The sequence below is a fragment of the Trichechus manatus genome, unplaced genomic scaffold, assembly GCF_000243295.1.
Source record: "Trichechus manatus latirostris isolate Lorelei unplaced genomic scaffold, TriManLat1.0 scaffold00155, whole genome shotgun sequence".
Taxonomy (NCBI): domain Eukaryota; kingdom Metazoa; phylum Chordata; class Mammalia; order Sirenia; family Trichechidae; genus Trichechus; species Trichechus manatus.
The window spans coordinates 1,471,184-1,496,948 of record NW_004444091.1 but is presented as its reverse complement, the minus strand read 5'-3'; positions in this window follow the sequence as shown (position 1 = coordinate 1,496,948).

Genomic DNA, 25,765 nt, shown 5'->3' with positions numbered 1-25,765 from the left:
TTCCCGTTCAGTTCTGAGCCCACGATTGTGCCCAGCCCCTGGTTCCCTGTAGGCTTGGTCCTTCAGCTTTGCCTGGGTCCCCTGAGCCAGCCCCAAGCCTGACAAAAGCTACTTGGTCCTCGAGGCCCCACTACCCATCTGAACCCCTGAGCCCTGGCTGCAACTCCTGCCTTCCCATTTCCTCAGGTAAAACAAAATGCTGCAGAATCACTTCTGACTCATGGCGACCTCGTGCGTCTCAGAGTAGAACTGTGCTGCACCGGGCTTTGAATGGCTGATTTTTCGGAAGTAGATCACCAGGCTTTTCTTCCGAGATGCCTCTAGGTGGACTTGAACTGCCAATCTTTCGGTTAGCAGCAGAGCACAGTAATTGTTTGCAGCCGCCAGGGACTCCCCTCCTCAGGTAAACTGCCTTGTGATTCCTTGCAGCCAACAGAGGGGACCCGTACCCTTGAGGGCAATGTCTGCAGGAGCCTGGGTCGCCCAGAACCAGGGGATCTCAGTGCGTGGCAGTGCTTGGAAACCGAGCCTGAGTGGGGTGAGTGCCACACTGGGCAGTGCTCTCGGGAGGGACAGTGGTACCTTAGCTGCAGGCCTCCCTGGGAGCTGCCTTCTGGGGAGCATGACGGTGGGATAGAGACCCAGAGGTGGGAGCCAGGGTGCAGGACTTACTTCCAGTGCCTAGTGCTGCCCTCACCCTGACATTGAACACAAAGGGAGCAGGGCTCAGAGCAGGCTGTGCCCTGGCTGACTGATGCTAGGCCCTGCCCTCTGCTTTTTCCATGTCTAGAGGCTGCGGTCCCTCCAAGGCCTTGGCCTTTCCCTCATCCTCTAAAGGCTTCTTGGAATCCTAGTGTTGAGAGCGAAAGTTCATGGCTTCTCCCCAAGCACCTGGGAAGCCCAGCATTTCACAGCTGCTGCTGCCACCCCTGCCCCATGTATCCCCGGAGTGGGCAGGGATGAATAATGGATGGAGGGGGTCGAGAAGCGGGTGCTCCCTCATGCTCACAAACCAGAGGACAGGGCCAGGGGAAGGGTTATTGGCCTGTTTTTGAGGGTTTTTTTGTGCATTCTAATTAAAACTAGCACATACTTTAGCAATAAAATAATACTAAAAGGCTTTGATAAGAAAGAGTAGTCCCCATCTCATCCCTCCTCCTTCCTAGTTCCACTTCCGAAAGGCAACCGCTTTCAACTTTTTAGCGTTTCTTCTGGTGTTTATCTCTATATTTATAAATAAAAGGCTTTCGCTGCTGCAAATTGTTTAGAAGGATGTGGAAAGAGACTTCTGTTGTCGGTTAAACGCCCAAAGCTGAAGCCAAGAGGCTTAAGGGTCCCCACATTCTAGAAAAAACATCACAGAGCTGCTAGCAGCCCTCTAAGGCCACCTCAGAGGAGCCTCAGATTCACACGCATATCACGGATTAACCGGTAAGCAAGGTATGCGTGGGTTTATATTAAGCAAGGTATGCAGGGGCTTACTTGTGTTTACTTACTGATCTGTAGTGAACCATGCTTATTGGGTAACCCAGCCCTGGGCGTGTGCTGGTGTTTTTCCTGCCGTGGGGCTGGGGCTGGCTGGGTCCCCTGCCCGCTTCTATGTAGGGTTGTCTGGCTGGGCTATTTGTTGGGGGACCCCTGGTATTAGTTTTCCCAGAGAGGAGCTTCTAGCATTCTGGGATGCAAGGGGAGGACAAGGGATGGTGGGGGAGGGAGGGAGGGAGGAATCTCAGCACTCTGCAGCTTTCTGTTTTCAGCTCAGTATTCCCATCCTCTCCTTTGCAGATGCCCCCAATGCATTGACCCCTGACTTGCCCCCTTCAGAGAAGACCCCTCCTGTGATCAGGGAGGCAGCTGTCTAGAATGTGTGTGTGTCCGGCGGGAGGGACTGAGGGATCTGACTACTGCGAGACAGCGTCTGACCAGTCCTCTTGGTTGGCCTCCCCTCCTCATCACCATCTCCTGAAGAACCTGGTTCTCCTCCAGTGAAGCCTCTGGAGGATCCAGCCCTGGAATTTGATGATTGCGGCTGGTTCGTGGCTGTTCCCCTTGCTAATTTACGATTTGGCTTTCTTGGTTCTACTGAGTTTCTAATCATCTACCCGCTTCTAGATTCCAGATTTTTGCTGGCGTCTCCTCTGCTGTTCTCCCCTTCTTTGGGAGTTTGTGCCTTAAAAATATCTGTTTACTGGGTTTTAATGACAGTTTTGGGGAGAAAGAGAAATTAGATACATGTGTTCCGTCTGCCATCTTTCTCTAGAAGTCTCCAGTTGGGTTTTTGCTCTGAGATACAATATGACAGCTATGGGCCTAATGTTCTTTCCCTTTCTGTGAGCTGAGAGGATGGAGTGGCGTTGTCATGAGGGACAGGATTGCAGGACTGAGGCAGGGCCAGTTTTTGCCAGGATGTCTGTATCCTGCTCTCTCTCCTAAAAATGGTCAAGTCATTGATTCATCAATATGCTGGCTTTTTGTTACTTCTTTTTTTAGCTCACTTTGTTAGTTATTTGGTGAGAGAATAGATGTGAGGAGGTTATAGTTTACAATGGTAATCCATGACCGTAAACACCTTTGTGTACCAAGGTTTGTCCTTTTTTAGGATTCTTCTTCTAAAGTGCCTAAAGCAGAATTCCGGGCTGTGGGCTTACTGGGGGATCCAGACCTCTGACTCAGAGGGTGGGCCTCTCCCACCGTCTCCCGCTCCCTCTTGGACAATGCAGTCGGCCCATGCCCCACAGCCAGCTGGCCCTTGGCATCCACTGTGTTAGACTGTGCTGATTGAAAAGATCAACTTAGAACAAGCTGCGCTGATCTGGGGACTTGAAACAAAAAACATTATTTGATTTTACACAACCCCTAGCTAAATAAACTTAAGAAGTATTTATTGTTCTTTTATTGTTGTTTATTATCTATTTAAGAAGTATTTATTGTTATAAGTTGTTATTAGTCACCGTTGAGTTGGCTTTAACTTATGGCAACCCATGTGCAACAGAACAAAATATTTCCTGGTCCTGTGTCATTGTCATGGACTGAATTGTGTCCCCAAAAATATCTGTTGACTTGGCTGGGTCATAATTCCCAGTATTGTATGATTGTGTACCATTTTGTAATCTGATGTGATTTCCTTATGTTTTGTAAACTCTATCACTATGATGTAATAAGATGGATTAGCAGCAGTTATACTGGGGAGGTCTACAAGATTAGATAGTGTCTTAAGCCAATCTCTTTTGAGATATAAAAGACAGAAGCAAGCAGAGACACACGGGGACCTCGTACCACCAAGAAAGCAGCACTGGGAGCACAGCGCGTCCTTTGGATCTGAGGCTCCTGCACTGATACGCTCCCAGACCATGGGAAGACGGATGACAAAGACCTTCCTCTGGAGATGAGAGAGAGAGAAGGCCTTTCCCTGAAGCTGATACCCTGAATTTGGACTTGTAACCTACTAGACTGTGAGAGAATAAATTTCTCTTTGTTAAAGCCATCCACTTGTAGTATTTCTGTTATAGCAGCACTAGATGACTAAGGCAGAATTTGGTACTGAGAGAGTGGGGTGCTGCTCTAACAGATACCTAAAATGTGGAAGCGGTTTTGAAACTGTGAATGGATCGAGGAGTGGCAGCAGCAGTGGACCAGCAGCAGCAGAACCATGAGACCAGTACAAGATGGCGCTGCAGCTGACCCACGGAGTGAGAGAGGAGTGCCTCCAGGCACTTATCAGTGGAGCTACCAAGCTTTGGAACACTTGCCCCAGCAGGGCAGTTACAAGCATGAGGCCCGAGGACCAAGAGGTCACAGGAAACAGAAGCTGAAGAGACAAGGAACATAAGAAGCCGAGCTGCCTCAGTCTCAAAAGGTATGGCCATGACCTCAGGGGTTTCTAAGGGTGGAGCCATGGCCTCTGGTGTTTCTAAGGGTGGAGTCACCACTCAGATGGACTTGGAGAATAGTGCGCCTAAAGCCAAGGGAGCAGACTTGCTGTTCCAGTGGGCCTGGATGGTGGAGCTGAAGCCCAGGGCCCAGGGGCCTCCACTCAGAATCTGGAGAGTGTGGCCAATACCTAGAGTCTGGAGGGCAGGGCCATGGTGTAAATTGTTTCAGAGAACAGAGGGTTACTTGCAAAGTCTTGAGGACTAATGTAATGTGTTCTGCTGACTTGCTTGGAGCCTGTTATCCCTTCTTTCCTTCCAGTTTCTCCCATTTGTAATGGAAATATCTAGCTTGTGCCTGTTCTGCCATTGTAACTTTGGAAGCAGATAACTTATATTCTAGATTTCATAGATGAAGAGGAATTTTTGGATTTTGAACCTGGAGTTGATTTAAGACTTTTGTTATGGTATGATGGGGTGAATATGTTTTACTGGTGGCAGGGACATGAATATTTGGGGGCCAAAGGGTGGAATGTCATGGATTGAATTGTGTCCCCCAAAAATATCTGTCGACTTGGCTGGGTCACAATTCCCAGTATTGTATGATTGTGTACCATTTTGTAATCTGAAGTGATTTCCTTATGTTTTATAAACTCTATCACTATGATGTAAGAAGATGGATTAGCAGCAGTTATACTGGGGAGGTCTACAAGATTAGATAGTGTCTTAAGCCAATCTCTTTTGAGATATAAAAGAGAGAAGCAAGCAGAGACACATGGGGACCTCGTACCACCAAGAAAGCAGCACTGGGAGCACAGCGCATCCTTTGGATCTGAGGCTCCTGCACTGATACGCTCCCAGACCATGGGAAGACGGATGACAAAGACCTTCCTCTGGAGCTGAGAGAGAGAGAAGGCCTTTCCCTGAAGCTGATGCCCTGAATTTGGACTTGTAGCCTACTAGGCTGTGAGAAAATAAATTTCTCTTTGTTAAAGCCATCCACTTGTAGTATTTCTGTTATAGCAGCACTAGATGACTATGACAGTCATCTTCATGATTGTTGGTATGTTTGATGCCACACTCAAGCTAGGTAGTTCATCAGAGAGTAAGAAAGGATTAGCAGCCTAGTGTTGCCGTAACAAGATACCACAAAGTGGGTGGCTTTAAAGAACAGGAATTTATTGTCTCAGTTCTGGAGGCTGGGAGTTCAAATCAGGGCTATTTGCTCTGTCAATTCCTTCCGGGGACTTTGGGAGAGGGACTGTTCCATGCCTCTCTCATAGTGTCTGGTGACTGCCAGCATGCTTGGTGTTTCTTTGCTGCTTAAGACGCATCTGCCTCTGTGATCCCATGGTGTCTGTCTTTCCCCTGCATGTGTGACTCTCTTTTTATAAGACATGACTCAGAAAGGATTAGGACTAGGACCCACCCTACTTCAGTATTATTTAACTGATAATATGTAGTTTTATCTTTCAATATTTAAAATTTTTAAATTTATTTTGTTGTTGTTGAAAATATACACAGCAAAACATACACCAATTCAAGTTTCTACCTGTACAATTCAGTGATGTTGATTACATTCTTCGAGTTGGGCAACCATTCTCATCTGTCTTTTCTGAGTTTTCCTCCCCCATTAACATAAACTCACTGCCCCCTAAGGTTCATATCTAATCTTTCAAGTTGCTGTTGTCAATTTGATCCCATATAGATATTTCTTAAAAGAACATAATGCTCAAGGCAGACATTTTTTTTTACCAGTGAAGTTAAAGTATTGTTTGGTTTTAAGAAGACTTCAGGGGAATATTTTTGGTTTAAGTTTTAAAGATAATCTCCGAACAATAGTTTCATGGGTTCATTCAGCCCCCTTGGGTCTAGAAAGTCTGGAGTCTATGAGAATTTTAAATTATGTTCTGCATTTTCCCCCTTTTGATCAGGATTCTTCCATAAAATCTTTCATCAAGATGTTCAGTAGTGGTATCCAGGCACCATTCAGTTCTTCTTGTCTCATGACAAAGGAGACAGCTTTTCATGGAGGCAATTAGCCATACTTTCCATATCCTCCTCTTATTCCTGACTCTCCTTCTTCCTCTGTTGCTCCAGACAAATAGAGACCAATTGTCGTGAATTGGATGGCTACTTGCAAGCTTTTAAGACCTTAGACAGTACACAACAAACTAGGAGGTAGAACAGAAGCACTAAACATGTTATTAGGCCAATTAACTGGGATGTCTCAGGAAACCATGACCCTAAACCTCCAAATCAAGGAACCAAATCCCATGAGGTTTTTGGTTGCACATAATCAACTTCAGCTGCTACTCTTTTTCTGTTGTTTTATATCTATCACATAACTTTTGCTAGTTCAGCTTTTTACAGATGTACAGCTTATTGACAGCACTTATAATAATCGACTGTGCAACCCTACCTTTAATCAAGGTGATATTCTATCACCGTTATCCCCTCCTTTCCCCCTCCTTCATGCCCCTGGTAACCACTAACAAATTTGGTCTCTATACACTTGCCTTTTCTTGTCTTTTTATATAAGTGAGGTCATACAATATTTGTCCTTTGTGACTGACTTATTTCACTCAGTGATGCTGTTGCCACTTTTGATTTGGAATTCCTGGGACTTAAAATTAAAAAAAAAAAAAAACCCTGAAATGTCTGATGGAAGGATTAGTTAGATACAAAATCACATTTTGCCATTACTACAAATGAGAAGTCAAGGCTCAGCAAGACCTGAGAGTGAGGGGAAGCAGAGCAGGCAAGGTGACAAGGCAGCCAAGGGTGCAATTTCAGGCAAAGTCCTAGCCTCTGCCTGATACTGCTGGGAACTGTGGAGGGTAATTATACTTGGAAATTTATCCAGCCCCATGGCAAGGGAGTTGAGCTTCCTTCACCAACTGTTCTTGGCTTCAGGCCACCATGAGGGTAAATAAGCAGCAGGTGCTTGCAGTTCACTCTGGAGTTCACTGGGCAAGGAAACTCCCAGTAAGTCAAGACTTAGAAACAAAACAGCCAAAAGTGGGTAGTTGTACAGGACTGGTGAATGGAGCCACGGGACCCCTAATTTGGGCAGAACACCAAAAATACCTGCTGCATTGGGCAATTATTGAATGGAATTCTCCAGAAGGCCATTGGTGCTCACTGAGGCACAGCATCCTAGAGAGGGAAAGGTCAGAGGTCACTATAGGTGGACTCCCAGCTTCCCCTAGCCCCACCTCAGAAAGCTTAATGTTCCAATTTTGCCATCTTCTGGCGAGCCTAACGGGGTGTCCTATCCTCCAGCCTATGTGGTTGAGCTGGCCTACAGACACTGGGAGGCCTTTGGCAAATGTCTTCTCAGATGACTGCTGAGACTTGGGTACTCTACCTCTCCAGCTTCCCTGCCTGTCTGTTCTACGAGACCTTTCAGACAGAAAAGGAAATTATTTGGAATGTAGCGTTACTAGGGCATTCTAGAAACTGCTTCCTTTCTCACTACCCACATAGCTTTAGAATTTACCAGTGATAAATGTAAAGGTTTGAGGCTTCTAGAATTTTCCTTTCCCTACTTCTTATATAATGAGTCACCCAGTTTGTGGTACTTTGTTATGGCAGCCCTAGGTCACTAACACAGAGGGCATTACTGAACTGACCACAGCTTTGTGATAAGCACAGCGAATTGCTTGGCATCGTAAGATGTCTTCAGAGGGGCCATATGAACCACATGACTCCACAAAGTCTATCTTGGAAGAGGCAGGGAGAAGAAATTATCCATAAGCTCCTGTGTTCTATTGCTGTGCTTATTGGGCATCACCCCAAGGGCCTCCAGATCTCTGCCCATCTGTGGGTGTCCCGGGCCTCCAGTAGGAACTAGAGAAGCTGATCCTCAAGGCCACAGTGGCTGTCTCTTTGGCCTTGGGTGCAGCAGGTGGGGTGAACTGGCGAGGGAGCAGATGAGGAGCACCCCCACCTGCTACCCAGCAGCCCATAGCTCCTCAGAGGCCTGACCATCCAATAGCCTGCAGAGGGACTTCAGGGCCTCAGTGGCCACAGGGAAGCTCCAGGACAGGAGGCAGGAGACATGCAGCCCTGCCTCTACCACAAGGCAGCACGGAGCTCACAACACTCCCTCCAGTGAGGAGCTAAACTTTCTCTGTGCCTCAAGAAAGTAGTGGTCTAGGCTGTCTTGCCAAAGGGTCACAGTCCTATCAAGCAAAAAACTATGACTGAGAAAACCAAGGAGGTGAATAAACTGGTTGTAACACATGTGTTTTCTTATCAGCTGTAGTAAAAATCCCACCTCTCCATGAGAGCTGGGGGCCTAGCCCAGACCACTCAGACTCTGGGCCGTGTGGTTCTCCTGGAAAAGTAGGAAGCAGAGGGGAGAACATGAGACTGCATAAGAGGGATGGTAGCCAGGAGGGGAAGGGGGGATGGCTGAGAGACAGGAGCAGTACTAAGGGGTTGGGGCCACTGCTGAGTTCAGCAAGAGTGTGGGGACCCATTTTATGCACTGGCAGCTGGTCACAGACTAGATGACCCTTGAAAAGCAGCCTTTTGCCACAAATGGTTGCTGGACAGAATCCTTCCATGTAGGGAGGCTTCCTGGGGGTGCCCTGGTGTGAAAGAAAGAGGTCCACAGGTCAACTACTCCCATCTTTTCTCTGTGGAATCCTGCTGCATATGTTTGGGAAATGCAGACACCATTTCTGTCTCTCAGAAAGTCACAATGCATACTGGCATCTTGAAGGGTCTTGGGTGTTGTTATGGATGAAATTGTGCCCCCCAAAAATGTGTATCAACGTGGCCAGACCATGATTCCCAGTATCATGTGATTGTCCACCATTTTGTCCTCTGATGTGATTTTCCTATGTGTAAATCCTACCTCTAGGCAGTTACTAGAGGCAGGACTAGAGGCAGTTATGTTAATGAGGCAGGACTCAATCTACAAGATTAGGCTGTATCTTGAGTCAATCTTTTTGGAGATATGAAAGAGAGAAGTGAGCAGAGAGACAGGGGGATCTCATTACCACCAAGGAGGAAGAGCCAGGAGCGCACATCCTTCAGACTTGTTCCTGTGCTGAAAAGTTCCTAGATCAGGGGAAGATTGATGACAAGGACCTTCCCTCAGAGCTACAGAGAGAAAAAGCCTTCCGCTGGAGCTGGCACCTTGAATTTGGACTTCTAGTCTCCCAGACTTTGAGAATACACTTTTCTTTGTTAAAGCCATCCACTTGTGTTATTTCTGTTATAGCAGCACTAGATAACTAAGATCGATGTCTACAGGAAATATATTTGACCTTTTACTTTTCTGTTTAGGAAGCTTTTATAACAAACAATGATTACAGAAGTCATACATGAATTCTGGTAGAGCCAGATGCTGGACACACGACCTCAGCTCAATCAATCAGGTTGCTCTCCAGAGTCTTTGAAAACTGAACTGGCAATGCTACAACCCCGAGATCAGGCAAAGCCTTTCAGTACCGCCAGGGAAGCCCCACAATGGTATTTGCTGCTTTTCCTCCTTCCTGCTTAATCCTCCGTGACTCCTTTGATCTCCCCTATTTACAAGCCTGGTCTCCAAGGTTCCCATCTATCTTGAAAGCACTGATGATCCACCAATTAATATACTTTTACTTCAGTTATTCAGAATTGGCTCTATTTCTTGCATCCAGGAACCTTAAATGACATTGAAATTGATACAAAAGAATGGTTCCAGGCAACAGACCTGCAGATGGAAAGTAAGGTGTTGAAAATCATTATGCAGCCAAGACAATAGGGCAGTGAAATTCCACTGATATTCCAGAATGGGTATCTAGCAGCCGTTTCTAGTTTACCAACTGGGGAGGAGAAACATTTGCTACTCCAACCCTGCAGATTCCTGAATTTTTATGCTTTCTCTATTCGCTCTCATTCCACCTTACAAACCGGTCAACTATTTTCTGAGTACCTGTCTTTCTTGAATTATGTTGCAAATGAAGGCAACTTTAACCAACACATGCTATTAATATTTTCATTTCCAGTCTATTCTCCTGGAGATACAAGCTTCCTAGGTTTATTATCTACTTTCTAAGGTGACAATTTGTCAAATGTTCCAGTGCATAGCACAAATTGTCACTCCTCCAACTCCCAAAATCAGCTGACTTGTCCCTATCACTTGACCCCTAAGGCAATGCAATGGGCATACTCCATCTCTGGGCATCAGTTTCTGTATCCATCAAGATGGACTAGGTTATGTCAAACCTCTAATAACAAAGCTTCATTTACTGCTCTTGCTGTATGCCTGTTAGAGGTCCCTGGGTGGTATAAATAGTTTGTACTCGACTGCTAAAGTAAAGGTTGGCAGTTCAAACTCACCCAGCAGTACCAAGAAAGGAAGACCAGATGGTCTGCTTCCATAGAGATTACAGCCAAGAAAACCCTATGGAGCAGTTCTGCTCTTTCACACATGGGGTTGCTATGAGTTGGAATCAAATGAGGACAATGGCTCGAATGTATCTATTGCAGGTTGCTGGTGATTTCTCTTTGCATTTTCCCACTATAGGACCCAGGCTGCTGGAGCAGTCATGATCTTGAACATTGCCATATTCAAAAGCAGAGGGAAAGAGAGTTCTGGAAGATCATACATTAGAAATTAAATGTTCTGGCCATGAAGTTAGACATATCATCTGCTCATACTGTTAGTCCAGTATTAGTCACGTGGTCCCACTCAACCACAAGAGGGACAAGAACTGCCATGTTCCCTGAAGGTAGAGAGCAGGAAAAACTTGGTGAACAGCTAATTCACTTGCATATGAGCTGCATAATCAAGTGTACTCTAGGTCTGATGAATAGAGGCCCAAGCTCACTAGAGCTGCAGCCGCACAGTTGTTCCCTAATTTAAGAGGCCCTTGACCAGCTTTAACAGCACAAGTCATGCTGTGCACCTTTCTCCTAGTCTTTCAAAGAATGCTGTGGTGATTTTGCCAGCTAATGGTACCAGGTAAAGGGGAATCCCCCAGAATTTCCATTACAATTGACCCTGGTTCTGAGGTAAAACCAATTCCTTGATACCAAGACCACCAAGTTTATCCACCAACCAGAGGCTTAAGAGCATCAGGTGGTAACTGAAGCTTTGACCTGAGTCACCAGCAGGTCTCATGGGGCAGGTATCTTCTAGGGTCTTTTCCCCAGTTTCTGAATGTATGCATGGAGCAGATGGCCTTGCTTCCATGGAAGAGCCCCTTGAGCCCCTGATTCAATAGATATAATAGGGTAAATGTGTGATAATAGGAAAAGCCAAGGAGAAGCCACTGGAATGCCCCTTGTGGCTAAGGGAGGAAATGAAAAGTAAATGAACTGTGTCTCCTAAGGTTTGAGATTGATGGAGTTGTGTTGGCTGTGGCTCCTCCACTTGAATTTTCATGTGAGCAATTGCTCTCACGTAACATGAATAAGGTGTGTGGCTAGGGGAAGTGAGTCAGTGAGAAACTAGCAGATACTCAGGACAAGTGTGGCACAGCTGGTGGTCCCAGGGATGGCCCCTCACCAAAGCCAGAGAATATTCAGACAGTCCTTTGAGGGTTTTCTGGAGGAGGTAAGAGACCTGATCAAGGGCATTGGGAAGAGGAGTGACTTCACAGAGTCAAAGACAAAATGTGGAAGGACAAAGAGAGACAGGGTCTTCTCAGGTCTGTCCTTCTGCAACTGGAAAATACCTTAGATAACCCAAGACAAGGCCATTCCTAATCAAAATGTCTCAATTTTTCCAACTTTTCTCTGTTGTGAATGTATAAAACTTTTGAGATGTAGACAAAGTAGTGATGTTTATGCATCTCTAATATCTTAATATATTTACATTGTTAAAGCACATATTATATAAAGTAATATTGAAGTTAATAAATGTTTCTTTTTCTCAGTCCACATTTAGGAAAACAATTTTATCATGAAAACCTCTACATGAATCTTGGGCCCTAGTGTCTCTATCATCCTAGAGCTTCCTGTGGAGTCATCCAACAGGTTTATCGAAAACCTCATTTCTTGAGAACAGCAAAAACAAAAGGGCTTGAGAATTCACATTCCCTATTTACAGTCAAAAAGGTCTCAAGAAATTCAGTTTTCAGATGGTACGCTTATCGTAGGTGGAAATGGGACCCGGCTTGACCAGTCTGCAGAGGTGTGAGGCTGGTGTCACACCAAGGGGATACTCAAAGCACTATTGACGTAGGAGTGGGAACAGAAATGACCCTGGGATTTGTGACATGGTCACAACAGATGAATTTATAGACAGAGAATCTGAAAGAGTTGCTTCAGTTTAAAAAAAAAATAAAGAGGAAGGAGAACTAGATAGATTGAAAGAAATTTAAGAGTCATCACAATAGAATGGAAACCACCTCTAAAGAGATATATGATGATAATCAAGGAAAATTGAATCCTAATAAATATTGGATATTTTTACGGAACAATTGTTTAGTTTTTCAGATGAGATAATGGTATGGTGGTTATCTAAAAAGAGCCCTTTTCTTAGAGATTCATGATGTCTAGAACTTACTTTAGAATAATCCAGTGGCAGGGGTTGGGCAGGAGACAGGAAGGAAGTGCGTGTGTATGTTTAGGGGGTATAAGGAGGAAACAAGATTGGCCACCGTTAATAATTGCTCAAGCTGGGGATGAGTACTTGGGGATTGATTGTACTACTCTCTCTGAAGATATGGCATCATCCATAATAAAAAAAGAAACAAAATAAAATGAAATGTTTGCAATGGGTTGTTTAAACTGAGGTTATTTAGAAAGCATTTTGTAGTAAGAGGGGCACTGTAAGAACTAGGTTATTATTCCCTCTTCCCTGAAAGATTCTTTGGAAAAATGATAACTCTCGGTATCAGTGTCTAGATTAGTGACTTGGCAAGGGCTTGTAAACGGTCACATCGGGATCGGGTTTTAGGCAGCTTCACTCTAGAGCCTTCTCCCTGGTTAGCTCTGTAGCAATGAATCGTGGCCAAGTTGGTCAGACCCTAAGCTGGTTGATGTCATAGCCCACTCATCTGTCTTAATCTGGTCAGGTCTTGTAGTTGTTCGGTTAATCAGCAGAAGTGAGCAGGCGTGAAGGAGCGTGGCCACTTGCCTTGAGTAGTCAGCATGCTGTGAGCATTGTTCATATGATTGAAAGAAGGAATGGGGAACACGGCTAATCTGGAGAGTCAGTAAGTGGATATGAGGAAAGAAAGTTGCTATTGTATTTTTTGAAAAACACTGTATGAGTCAGCTTAGCTGGCTAACAAATAGCCCCTCCAAATCTCATAGGTTTACAATAACACACATTTTTAAAATCATCATCCTTGCGTGTGGGTGTCTGTGTGTCAGTGACTCTGAGTGCACATCTGCTACAGGTGGCAGAATCACATCTCCGCGGAACGTGTCAGTACGAGGCCCTCAGGAGGCCCCCTGGGACCACACAGCATCCTGGAGGCTGAGGACTCACCCCCAGCCCCAGCTGTGGTCTTCTCTCTGTCAGGCACAGGGTGGGTTAGCAGAGAGAGGAGATTCACCGCCTGGACCCAGATCATCAGGATCCTGGGGACCCACAGTTCTGCTGCCTCCTCAGAGAGGAATTGCCTCCCATCCATGGACTAAATTTCTCATCCGCACCAAGCCTGGGGCAAGAGTCAATGGCAGGGCAGGTCCTCCTGTCCCATGACTGGCCACATTCTCTGCATGGTCAGTGTTCTATGATGCCATCTTTAACTGGTTAACCGTTTAACTGCTTAACTGCTGCTCTAGGGGCTCACAGCCTCGTGGACAGAAGCAGACACACTAGGACAGTGAGCTCAGCAGCCCTTCAGCTCCTGTCCTTTCTGTGCCCCCAGCAGAGAAGGCCCGTAATAGGGATTTCCAGGCCGGAGTGAGGGGAGTTCCTGTGCTACCGAGGTCTGAACGTGAATGCTGCTGACATGAGCATGTCCAAGAATGACTCCACCCAGAACAGGTTTCAGAACCCACCGAGGAGGCTGCTGGATGTGGAGCTGAGGTCCTGCCAAGTGGGGGATGAGGCCCTAGAGCCCCTGCCCACTCGCCTGAGGACAGACTCACCAGTAGTACCTGCTACCCACGCAGTTGTTGAGCCATTCTCAGTGATGGTCAGAATCTGCAATGTATCTGTTGCAGGTGCTATAGTGTTTGGATCTGGCATTCCTGGAAGAAAGGATTCGGGAGTAGTGCCTGTCACCTGACCTTTAGAGCCAGGTGGGGTAAAGCAGGTCCTATCAGCAGTGGCTGTGCGGGCAAGAAGGGGATACCCCACTCTGGCACCCTCCCTCCCTGACCTCCAGCCAAGATGCAGCCAGCTCTGATTTCTCCTGGACCAGGCCCAGGGAGGGCAGAGGTGAAGACCCAGGAGAAGAATCAAGGACAGCTCTGGACAACAGAACCCATGGCTGCCTCAAGTGGTTGGGTGGCCTCCGTGAATCTCCAGCCTTGGGCATTAAGGACCCAGGATAGACAGGAGCCTATGGCGCAGAAGGTAAAGTTGCCATGTTTTTCCAGTGCTTGGGGTTGGATTCAAACCCCACCCTTGGGTCCCCTGGACTCCTTGCAGTGTATAGCAGGCCTGGGAAACTCCCAACTCCCCCTAGACCTCCAGAAAAACTGGAGACGCCCTATCCAGGCAGGCTAGAGGTTCATGATTCCCTCCACCTTCTCTCCATGGTGGCAGAGGATCTTTCCAGAAACCCAGGGAAGACCACTCGCTCTTCCTCCTTGGCTCTAGGGTGGAGAGAGGAACCTGCACTGCACAGGAGCACGTTGAGATAGGGGAACGCTGTCTAAGGGTCGCTGCTCCTCATTCAAGAGGAAATGCCTCTTTTCAACTGCATGAACAAGTGCGTGACCTTCACTGTCCAGCCCTGACGCTCTCTCAGCCTCAGTTTCCGCATCTGTAAAATGGGGACAATGGTGGTTTCTACTCCCCAGGGGGTAGTAAGACTTTAAGTGAGACAGTCTCTAAAAAGTGTGGCAGTAGCTGTTCTAATGACGTGCGAGGGTTTGGGCTGGTTGGAGATGGGCACGGGTTTCCTGTAGTTCTTGAACTTAACGTTCAGTTCTGCTGGATGGATGGTAACAGCAGCCACAAGAACTACTAGTTGGAACAGTAAGAGCCCTCCTATCATCTGCAGGTGGGTCAAGGAAACTCTGTCAGCCTGGATGCAAGAGTCCAAGTCTGAGGTAACGGGTAGCTCTGGGCTCTGTCTGTCTGTCCAGGTTGCAGATCGTAGCTCCCTGCATGCTCGGCCTTGTGTGAGCACTGTGGTGATGGTGGAGTGTAGTGATGGTCCTCCTTTCCCCTTCCTGTGGTCATGAATCCCCATGACCTGCTGACTTCCCACTTGGCTCAGAGTGGGAAACTGCCCACCCAGACACGAGATCCAACCTTAAGGCTTGCGCAGAAGCAAAGGCCTCAACCTCCACGCCCACCTGGCCAGCAGGCAATTACTTCTAGACACAAGACAGAGAGGTGTGCTGAGCAATGGTGCTCTAAATTGAAATGACTGACCATGAACAGTGACAGGCTGTTCACATGAAGGTCTATACTCCACCTGCGTTAGTAACATTGGGGACAGGGCCTTAGTGACACAGAGGCATGTCCATGTCATCCATGCTGTTGACATGTCTTTCCACAGAGGGAGCCTGATGCAGGGGCAGGTTAGGGAGAGAATTATTTCAGGTAGAAGAAATGAATGTATGCATGCATGGGTGAATTAATAAAGTGTTGAAACGTGCAAGGCAATTAGATTTTTTAGGATATTAAACTTTAGGACCTGAGGACACCAGTGCAGGTGGCCTGCTGTGACCACAGCTTAGATGTGGGATGTCAACATGGTGAGCGGTGGGCCTGGGACCCCCTGCTCCCCTGCTGCATTTTCTCTGAATCTGGACTTGAGACCGTTTCCATGGGGTCTCCTTCCCTGGGGGGCTTCTTCCCAGTGTGTTGTGGCCACACTCCAGTGGGGACACACTGACCGAGGCTCCCATGACCCTGACCCCTTTGTACCTCCCACCTTCCCATGGCCCCACTCTGGCCCATGTGTCCTCTCCTCCAGACCGTGAGATGCACAAGGGCAGAGGTGGGACAAGCCCACTTGGGGCTGGAGGCCCAGCCCACCCTGGATGGAGCAGGCATCCATGACACTGGCCATCTAGAACCCCAGAGACACATGGCTGTGCAGAGGGATGGCACAGAGAGGGCCCAACATGGAGCTCCTAACCTGGCAGGGACAGTTCAGGTCCTCCCAGGACCTCAGGAGGGAGGACAGGATCGGGCTCTGGGATTGGGCTCCCTTTGGGCCTGGTCACGCCTCAGGACTCAAAGGAAGGCTCTTCCTCTTGGGGGACCTCAGGCTTTCTCCAGTCTATCTGCCCAGAGCTGGGTGAGGGAGCAGAGGGAGGGCCCTGGTCCCCATAGAGCAGAGAGAAGGGACATGCTCCCTGTCCCTGCAGGACTCAGAGGTGAAAGTCCATCCTTAGGATTCTGCCCTCCCTCTCTCCCTTTCCCCTGGGACCACACAGGATCCCTATGGAACCAAACAGAAGGAGGCAGCACAGGCCCAGCTGCCTCCTGGCCTCCTGCTCCTCACTAGCCCTGCCCTATCCTCTTGGCCGAATCTATGACATCTGTACCTGGGTAATGGCCCTGCCTGGGACAGGCCCCTGCCCGAGGCCAGGTTGCTCTTCCTCCCAGAGGAGGCTGACAGGGTCCTCTAAGGTGTGGCTTGCAGCCCCCTCAGCAGGACCCTTCACTGAGATCATGTTGTCCTTGGGGATGACAGAAGCTGCAGTAGCACACTTGCCCCTGGTGAGGGCCTCTCCTGATGGGCAGTAGGACTCCTGAGGGGAGAGGTGGAGCTTGTCTCCCCCTGAGGTCAGGGGACCCTGTGGCCACCAGGCTGGATGCGTTACCCTGCACAGAGCCTTCTCCTTGGTGTCTTCTCGCAGCTGGTTGTGTGGGAGGGTGTCCACTTGTCTGATAGGCGCTCCTCCTTCAGCTGACTGCTGACACTGATGGTGGAGGCGTGGAGCTGGGAGTTTCCGGCTCCTCTGGAGGAGACTCTGGAGGTTCTGTGATGACGCACTCTGGGTTCAGAAGTAGAGGGAGTGCAGGGCATGGGGCTCTCCTGGGCCAGGACTCTGGGCCAGATCTTTTTTTTTTTAAGTGAAGATGAATTCCTTCATTTTCAATTCCTAGAAGTATTTATGGCAATTCATTTTTGATATGATCAATGACACAACAAGATATTAAAAGGAATTAAATCAGATGCCACCTATCTTCATTCCTTACTTTCATAGAGCCCTGTGCTGCTCTGCACAAGCCACTACTCCCTTCATACTAAAGGAACAACAAAGGAGAACCAATTTTGAGCATGATCACTAGGAGTTCTGCTGGATTCTGCATAAGAAATACTTTTTTAAATCTTTTAAAAAATGTTTGTTAACTTTGTTCTTGTTGTTTAGCATATACACAGCAAAACATACATCAATTCAACAATTTCTACATGTATAATTCAGTGACATCGATTACATTCTTTGAGTTGTACAGCTATTCTCACCCTCCTCTTCTGAGTTATTCCTCCCCCATGGACAGTAACTCATTGCCTCCTGTTGTCAACTTGATCCCATATATATAGTTGTTCAAAGAGCATAATGTTCAAGGCAGACATCTGTCAGCAGTTAATCTAAAGGGCTGTTTGGTTTCAAGAAGACCTCAGGGGACATTGTTGGTTTAAGGTTTAAAGATTATCTCATGGCAATAGTTTCAGGGGTACATCCACCCTTCATGGCTCCAGAAAGTCTGAAGTCCATGATAATTTGAAATTCTGCTCTGCATTACCCTGCTTTTGATCAGAATTCCTCTACAGAATCTTGGATCAAAATGTTCAGTAACGGTAGCCAGGCACCGTCCAGTTCTTTTGGTCTCATGGCAAAGAAGGCAGTTGTTCATGGAGGCAATTAGCTGTACATTTCATTTTCTCCTCCTGTTCCTGACTCTCCTTCTTCCTCTGTTGCTCCAGGGAGATAGAGAACAATTGTTGTGCCTTGGATGGCCGCCTGCAAGCTTTTAAGACTCTAGGCACTTTGCAAGAAACTAGGAGGTAGACTAGAAGCAGTAAACATGTTATTAGGCCAATCAACTGGAATGTCCCGTGAAACCATCACCATAAACTCCAGTCCAAGGAAACAAAGGTGTTTGGTTGTATATAAGCATCCTCAGCAGCTACTCTTTTTTTTTTTGGTCATTGTTGTAAATATGTTTATCACACAACTTTTGCCAATTCAACTTTTTACAGGTGTACAACTTATCAACAGCACTTACAATAATCAGCTGTGGAATCCTACCCTTAATTTTTCCAACACCATAAATTGAAACTTGGTACTCCATAAGCAGTAACCACCCCGCTTTTCCCTTCCCTCCCACCCCTGGTAACCAGTAATTGACTTACTTCACTCAGCATAATATCTTCATGCTCCTTTAATATTGTAGCAACTCTTGAAAAGCCTTGATTTTTACTACAGGCATTCCATTGTATGTACGTACATTTGTTTATCCATGCATCCATTGTTGGGCGGTTACATTGTTTCCACCTTTTGTCTACTGTGAATGGTGCTGCAATGAACATTGGTGTACAAATCTCTGTTTCGAGTCTTTTGGGTATATACCTAGTAGAGGAATTGGTGGGTCTTACGATAGTTCTATTTTTAGGTTTTTGAGGACTGCCACAATGTTTTCCACAACGGCTATACTGTTTTGCATTCCCTTCAGAAGTAGATAAAGGTTCTAGTTTCCCACGTCTTCACCAATATGTTATTCTCTTTTCTTCCTCTCTCTCTCTCTCTCTCTTTTTTTTTTATCTTAACCATTCTAGTGAGAGTGAAATGGCATCATATTGTTGTTTTGATTTGCATCTCTCTGATGGGTAACGACACTGAGCATGTCTTCATTTATTTGGTACCTCTTTGAACGTCCTCTATGGTGAAATATCTCTTCAAGTTCTTTTACCGATTTTATGATTGGGTTATTCGTCTTTTTGTTGTTAAGTTGTTGATATTTTATGTATATTTTGGTTATTTGATTCTTATCGAATATTAGGTTTCTGGAAACTATTCTCTCAGTTAGTAGCTTGTTTTTCACTTTTTTGGTAAAGTTGTTCAATGGACAAAAGTTTTTAACTTTTATGACATCTCATTTATTTATTTTGTCTTTTGCTGTTTGTACTTTTGTTATATGTGATAATCCGTTGTTCAAAGCTAGGCCCGGCAGCCAGGCCCCAGCATTTTCTTCTAAGAATTTTATGGTTTAATTTGCACATTTAGGTCCTGTATCCATTTTGAATTTGTTTTTTGTTTATGGTGGAGGCGTGATCCTGTTCATTTTTCTGTCTGTGGAAATTCAATTTTCCCAACACCATTTGTTGAAGAAACGCTTCTTTCCCCATCAAATGGAATTACCACCTTTATAAAAAATCAGTTGACCATAGATGTGTGGGTTTATTTCTGGACTCTCAATTCTAGTCATTGGCCTATGTGTTTATTGTTATACCAGGACCAGGCTGTTTTGATTACTGTAGCTGTTTAATATGTTTTAAAATCAGGAAGTGTGAGTCCTCCTACTTTGTTCTTGTCTTTCAACATTGCTTTAGCTATCTGGGATTTCTTGCCATTCCATATGAAGTTGAAGACTGGTTTCTCCATTTCTGTAAAGAAGGCTGTTGGGATTTTGACCGGAATTGTGTTGAATACGTAGATCAATTTGCGTAGCATTGACATCTTAACAACAGTAAGTCTTCCGATCTATGAATGTGGAACATCTTTCCACTTATGTAAATCTTCTTTCATTTCTTTCAGCAGTGTTTTATAATCTTCCTTGTATAAGTCCTTCACGTCTGTTTCTGCTATAGTTTCTATTACAGGCAGTCCCTGGATTATGAACGAGTTCTGTTCTTAATTCTGTCTTTCAGGTGAATTTTTATGTAAGTCAGAACAGTTTATATCCGTCAGTCAAATGTTTGTCTTAGTGTATAGTATATGGTGTACCTTTCTATGCATAAAAACATTAAAGAAACACTTCCAGGTACACTAAAACATCTTTAACAGAATAAGACAATAATAATAATGTTTAGATGGGCCTCCTAAAGTAGAGCCCATTTGTTATTATGAACCATTGTATGTACCTCCGCCACAGTTGAAGAGATACCTACAGGGCAAACATTACCTAAGATACTCAGAAAATTGTGTTCTGTAAAATCTTTGAGGTGAATTAGATACTTAATTGCAGAAAATTTTCACAGGCTTGCTTCTCCTCTGAGCTTCCACAGTGATGTACGCTGCCCAGTTGTGCAGCATTTGCACAGACACATATCACACCCCTACCCTGCACACTCATCCTCCAAGTGCTGCTGAGAGCTTCGCAGATACTCAAGATGGGATGCCAAGAGGAAGCCCTTACATGTGCAGAGGTCTGTCACATCCACCTGCTGGGGGAATTGCACAGGGCACAGGAAACCTGACCTTACCAGGATATTGATTTTCTCCCCCACATATAGGATTTTTCCTGTGAAGTTGGCATCTCTCAGGATATAGAGCACCCTACCTTGTTCCCATCCAGCTGGCTTTTGGGAGGTGCCTTCTCTGAAAGACTGAGAAGAAGGTACTGACTGAGGGTGGGGTGGGGGTGAGGGAGCTCACTTTGCCTCAGAACACAAACAGCTTAGGGAGAGGCTTGAGGCACCTTTTTTGGGCACAATCCTGTCTTGAGTTCCTCAGCTGAAGCAGGTTATAGGAGAGAATGAAGAACAGTTCCCCTGTCTTCAGGTGGTTAGGCCCAGTTTATCTGAATGGTAACATTTGGCTGGATGGTTCTCCACTGTGTGTGTGTGTGTGTGTGTGTGTGTGTGTGTGTGTGTGGCCTTTTGAGGATATTTCCCTCCCTTGCACATGGACTGACGAGGGCTAGTGTCCTGGAATAGCTCCCAAGCTGGACCTAGACCCCCATTCTCAGCTGGGTCCCAGCAGGTAGTCCTCCTCCTGAGCAATGGCTCCTTCACTATACTCAGGCCCTGGAGGTCACTTTCCTTCCCTCCATCCCCACTGCTGTGACCACATCCTCTTCCCCTAACCACCACCCAAGGGATGACATCCTCTCCCCTCCATTGCCACTTGGGGGGTCACATCCCCTTCTCTACACACACCTGGGTGGGCCACATACCCTCCCCTCCCCTCGTATTTGGGGGTCACAGATGAAGTTTAAACAGATGGCATCAGAATTTGTGTGTTTTTGTGGGACTTGCTTCTTTTGCTCCATGTGACAATCTGTTACTGACACTCATCCACATCTATGTGTTGAGCTGTTGCTTCCTCGTGTCACTTGAGGTTGTCTTTAATTATATGAATGCACTACAGTTTGCTTTTCCAATCTCCTGTGATGGGCGTTTTAATTGTTCCTAGTTTGGGGCCATTATGCACAATGCTATGACAGATATTTTTGTTTCTCATTTTCAAACCTTTCCTCCTGATGTTTAGAAATGTCTCTTTCATCCTCATCATCATTCTTAAAGGCTAAGTTAGCTAGGTATGGAATTCTATATTGACTTTCCCCCAGCATATTAAAGATATGATTATACTCTGCTCTGGCTTCCATTAGTATGAAGTTTACTAATCAATAACTCATTAGAAGGAAGTTTGTCATTTATCACTGAATATTAAAAAAAAGTCTCAGGTGTTGAGCAGTTTAATTATGTCTAGGATTTTAGTTACTCTTCTTGGATTCACTGGAATGGTTTATTTATGAATGTTGCCTTCCAGATGTGCTGGTAAATTCTCAGCCAACATGACATCAAATATTGCCTTTTCCTAGTTCTGTCTCTTCTTTCTTAATGGGACCTGATTAGATTTATCATAGATGTGAAACTCTATTCTCAATTACATTCCTTCATATTGTGCATTTCTTTGTTTCTCTGTACCTACTTAAGTAATTTCTTCAAGCTGAGTTTCCAGTTCACTTCACTTCCCAACTCTGTCTAATACATTGTTAAATCATCAAGCTAGGGCTTTTTTTTTTTTTTAATTCAGTGATGTTTTTCATTATCATGATTTTTTTTCCCAAATGTCCTTGCTTTTTTTCTTTATACTTTTCTGTTCATTTCAGCTGTTTTCAACTTTGTTTTCTATGTATTTAAATGAAATATTCAATGTTATTCCATGTTTTGTTCTGTTAAATCCAGCATCTAAAACCTTTGTGTGTCTGTTTTGCTAAAGTTTGCTATTTTCATGTGTAATCAGTCGTTTTTTTTTATTGGGAACTTCTCATTTTCTTTCTATTCTTTACTGCTTTCACCACCTCCCTGTTGCACATAGAAAGGGCAGGGGAGTAAGTTGGCATTAATTTGCCCTCAAGATGTCCCCCTGAGCTCCACCTGCAATTTCTCAAGTTTCTCCTCCATAAACTGAGCCATTCCTCTGCAGCGTCAATGTGCTCCTACTGTGCTCCCAAGGTTTTCTTTCTGCTGCCTCTTGTGCAGTGTCTTACAGTCTTTCCCAATGTCACACATCTCCCCATCATCTTGACTGACTTGTCTCAGCTATATTTCACTTAAGGATTTCACTGCCCGTTTCCTGGTGGTCCTGTGTTGTGCATCTCAAACACGGTTTTCCTGGGGATCATTTAGACAGGACTGTTCCTCCTCTGAGCTTTCCTGTGACTCTCCCTGGCCAGTTCTACATCATCTGCACAGATATACCTCAAGCCCCTGCCCTCCATGCTAATCCTCCAGGTGCTGATCAGATCTTCCCAGATACCTGTAATTTTGGGGGCCCCGTGACCTGCTCCAGGCTCTGAGACATCTGACCTGCTGGGGGAGCTTCCTGGGGCACAGGAAACTGGAGCTTACCACTGACTTGATTTTTTGCCTCGCCTATAGGCCTTTTCCTATGGTGATAATATTTCTCAGGATAAAGTGTACCCTACTTTGTTCTGGTACATCTGGTGTTTGGGTGGTGCCTTCTAAGAAAGACTGAGGAGAAGGTACTGAGAGAGGGTGGGTGGGGTGAGGGAGATCACTTTGACTCAGAAAGCAAACAGTGTAGGGAGAGGGCTGAAGTTCTTTCCTTCTGGTCTAATCATGTCTCACATTCCCCATCTGGGAGCAAGTTGTAGGAGAAGATGAAGAACACGTTCTCCTGTCTTCAGGCTGACAGGCCCAGTCTATCTCCATGGTAGCACATGGCTGGATGGTTTGTCAAATGTGTATGTGTGTGTGCTTTTGTGTGTGTGTATATGTGGGTGCTTGTGAGATCAAATTCCTTTGGCTTTATGGTGAGTGAATTCCTCCCTGTGTCTGGGAGTAAGTGAGCGTTAGTCCCACAGTAAGTTTTCCCTGCATCCTACAGATCTTCTTCCTAGTTTTAGCAGGGAGCTTGAGGAGGCAGTGTCACGGCCTTTTAGCCAAAGCCATCTTAAACTGGAGGAATTTGTTATTTTTTAAAGTTCTTAGATGAGCGGGATCAGGGAAAAATAATTCTTAACACAGACCTGAAGATGAGAATAAGCAGTCTACAATCTAGAAATGTCCATTGTGTAGAAAAGAATCAAAATAAATCAATATTTTCTCCAGCACACTTCTTTTGGAAAAGGACAAACAGCCACGGCATTTCAAGTTTGCCATTGGCATCAAGAGATAAAGACGTGACCAGTGTTTTTGCCTCTGACTTCCCGTTGGTGATTTTTCTCTTTTTAGACAATATTTTCCTATTCTGGAACCTGTCTTGGGTAGGTCTCAGCATGACATGAAATGCAAAATTTCTCACCTGTGGCCAAGCATCTGTCGTCCACCCCTTTTCCTTTCACAGGATTTCCTGGTCCTTGGCACTGAACCACCACCTTCTACAGAGAGAGAAGTAACAAGGAGTATACAATGAGCCTATATTCTGTGGTCAAAGGGGCCAAGACACAGCAACATGAGTGCATTTTAGAGACACATAGATCTGCTCTCCCTTTGGTCAGCTTTGGGGCGTTGGCGTCACTGCCCCTCTCTGAGTTCCAGAACACACTTATGTTTTGTGGGGGTAGTAACATGATGGCATTGGTCATAGTGTGTTGGTTTTTCTTCTGTGTACACATCAGGATGGAGACATGCTATGCTTTTCCTAATGAGTAGAGGGTCTCATGGTAGACATGGATACCTTTTTGTGTTTATATTTCCTCATGAAGGACAGAGTGTGGGGCCCACACACTTCGTCATGCTTGGTGCCTTCTCCACACAGTCCTGCTTGCTGGTGGTGAGTTCTGGCTATCTGGGAACCCCACGGGTTTCTACACCCACATGTCAAATACGAAGTGTCATTTTTCCTTGTCCTGGGGTTGACCTGGCTCATCCACTGATGACTGTATTGCTCCAAGTACCATAGCTAGCAGACAGCAGGGCTGACCACAGTTCCTGCACAGATTTGCTAATGGTTCTCGTTTTAACTTGCAGTGTTACCACAATAACATGGATTGGAGCCACCTGCCGCAATAGCCAATTCTGAGACGGGGTGAGGTGAGCAGCAAGATGTTTATTATATATCGATATATAGGAGACGGAGGGGAATAGATTCCTCCAAAAAACCCGTCTCCCCCACTGGTGATAGGCTGAAGTCTTTTATAGGGACAGGATTATGGATCTTTTGTGGTAGTTTCTCCTTGAGGTGATGATGTCTTAGATGAGTTAACCTTCTACTGGTATTCTTTGAGGTTATCTGGTGACATCTTTGGGGATTATCTGGTGACATCCTGCTTTTTCTTGTCACAAGATGGGTGCTTTGTTTGGTTTTTCATTCTTAGATCATTATCACTTGTTTTCCACCCTCCAGGGAGGAACATCGGTTAATCTTAAACCTTTTTGTAGAGACTACAACGGGAGGGAAAAATCACAAGACAATGTGGTGGTTAGCAACGGGGAGTAAATAATAGTGAGCCAGGTCTATGCAGCCTCTTCCAGCAGTGCTAATTTGGCAAGAACCAGAGACTAGAACTTGCAAAACTTTTCCTTGAAAGTTTTGAAAGACCTGTAAGTGGAAAAGTTGTAAGCACACTTCCAAATAAAAACAGTAGGTGTATCATATGCTATAGTGTCCCTTCTCTGATTCAACGCTTAAAAAGTATTATTACAATGTAAAGTGATATACAAATGAGTAAAGCTATAACTTCATAGGAAAACAAGAAGGGAAAAGCTTGTTTCAGAAACTATGAGGACGCCTTGAAGAGAGAAATGAAATGGGAGCCAATGGCAGTGAGGAGCACTTGGTAGAAAAGGGCACTGTAGGAGATGGGAGGGACCTCAGGAATGACCACGAGGGAGGGAGTGGTGCTGAGGGGGACAGGTAAGTGAAAGTGAACTGAAGTGGTAACAGGTGGGGATAGAGGTTTGTGGGAAAGGACTTATAGATGACGTGGGGGAAGGCACATTTAAGTCTGTGCATCAAAGTCTAAATTTCTGGAAGAAGTGACATCAATTAACTGGGAAGGTAACTCTTTTCTTTAAGTGCGAAAGCATCATTCCTCCTTGGAAGAGTTAGAATTAAGTATAGAAACTTTTAAGAAAACCAACCCCGTCATATTAATATTTTACATTACACAGTCAAGTACATTTGATATTTTATGTTCTTCAATGCAGAAGAGAAATTTTCCTGCTGACGGTGGGGTGGGGAGAGTGTAGACCCTCTGGGTCTCTAAGGCACTGAGCATGGCCTTGTGATCTAACCGTGGCCACCAAATGGGAGCAGGGAAGTCCCGTCTGGGGGAATCCTGAGCAGGATAAACGTGATGATCGATGACAGGTGGCTGGCAAAGGGATTGCCAGGTCATGAGTTCAGTGATGTCCCTGAGGCGGGCTGTGAAAAGGTGTCTATGAGTT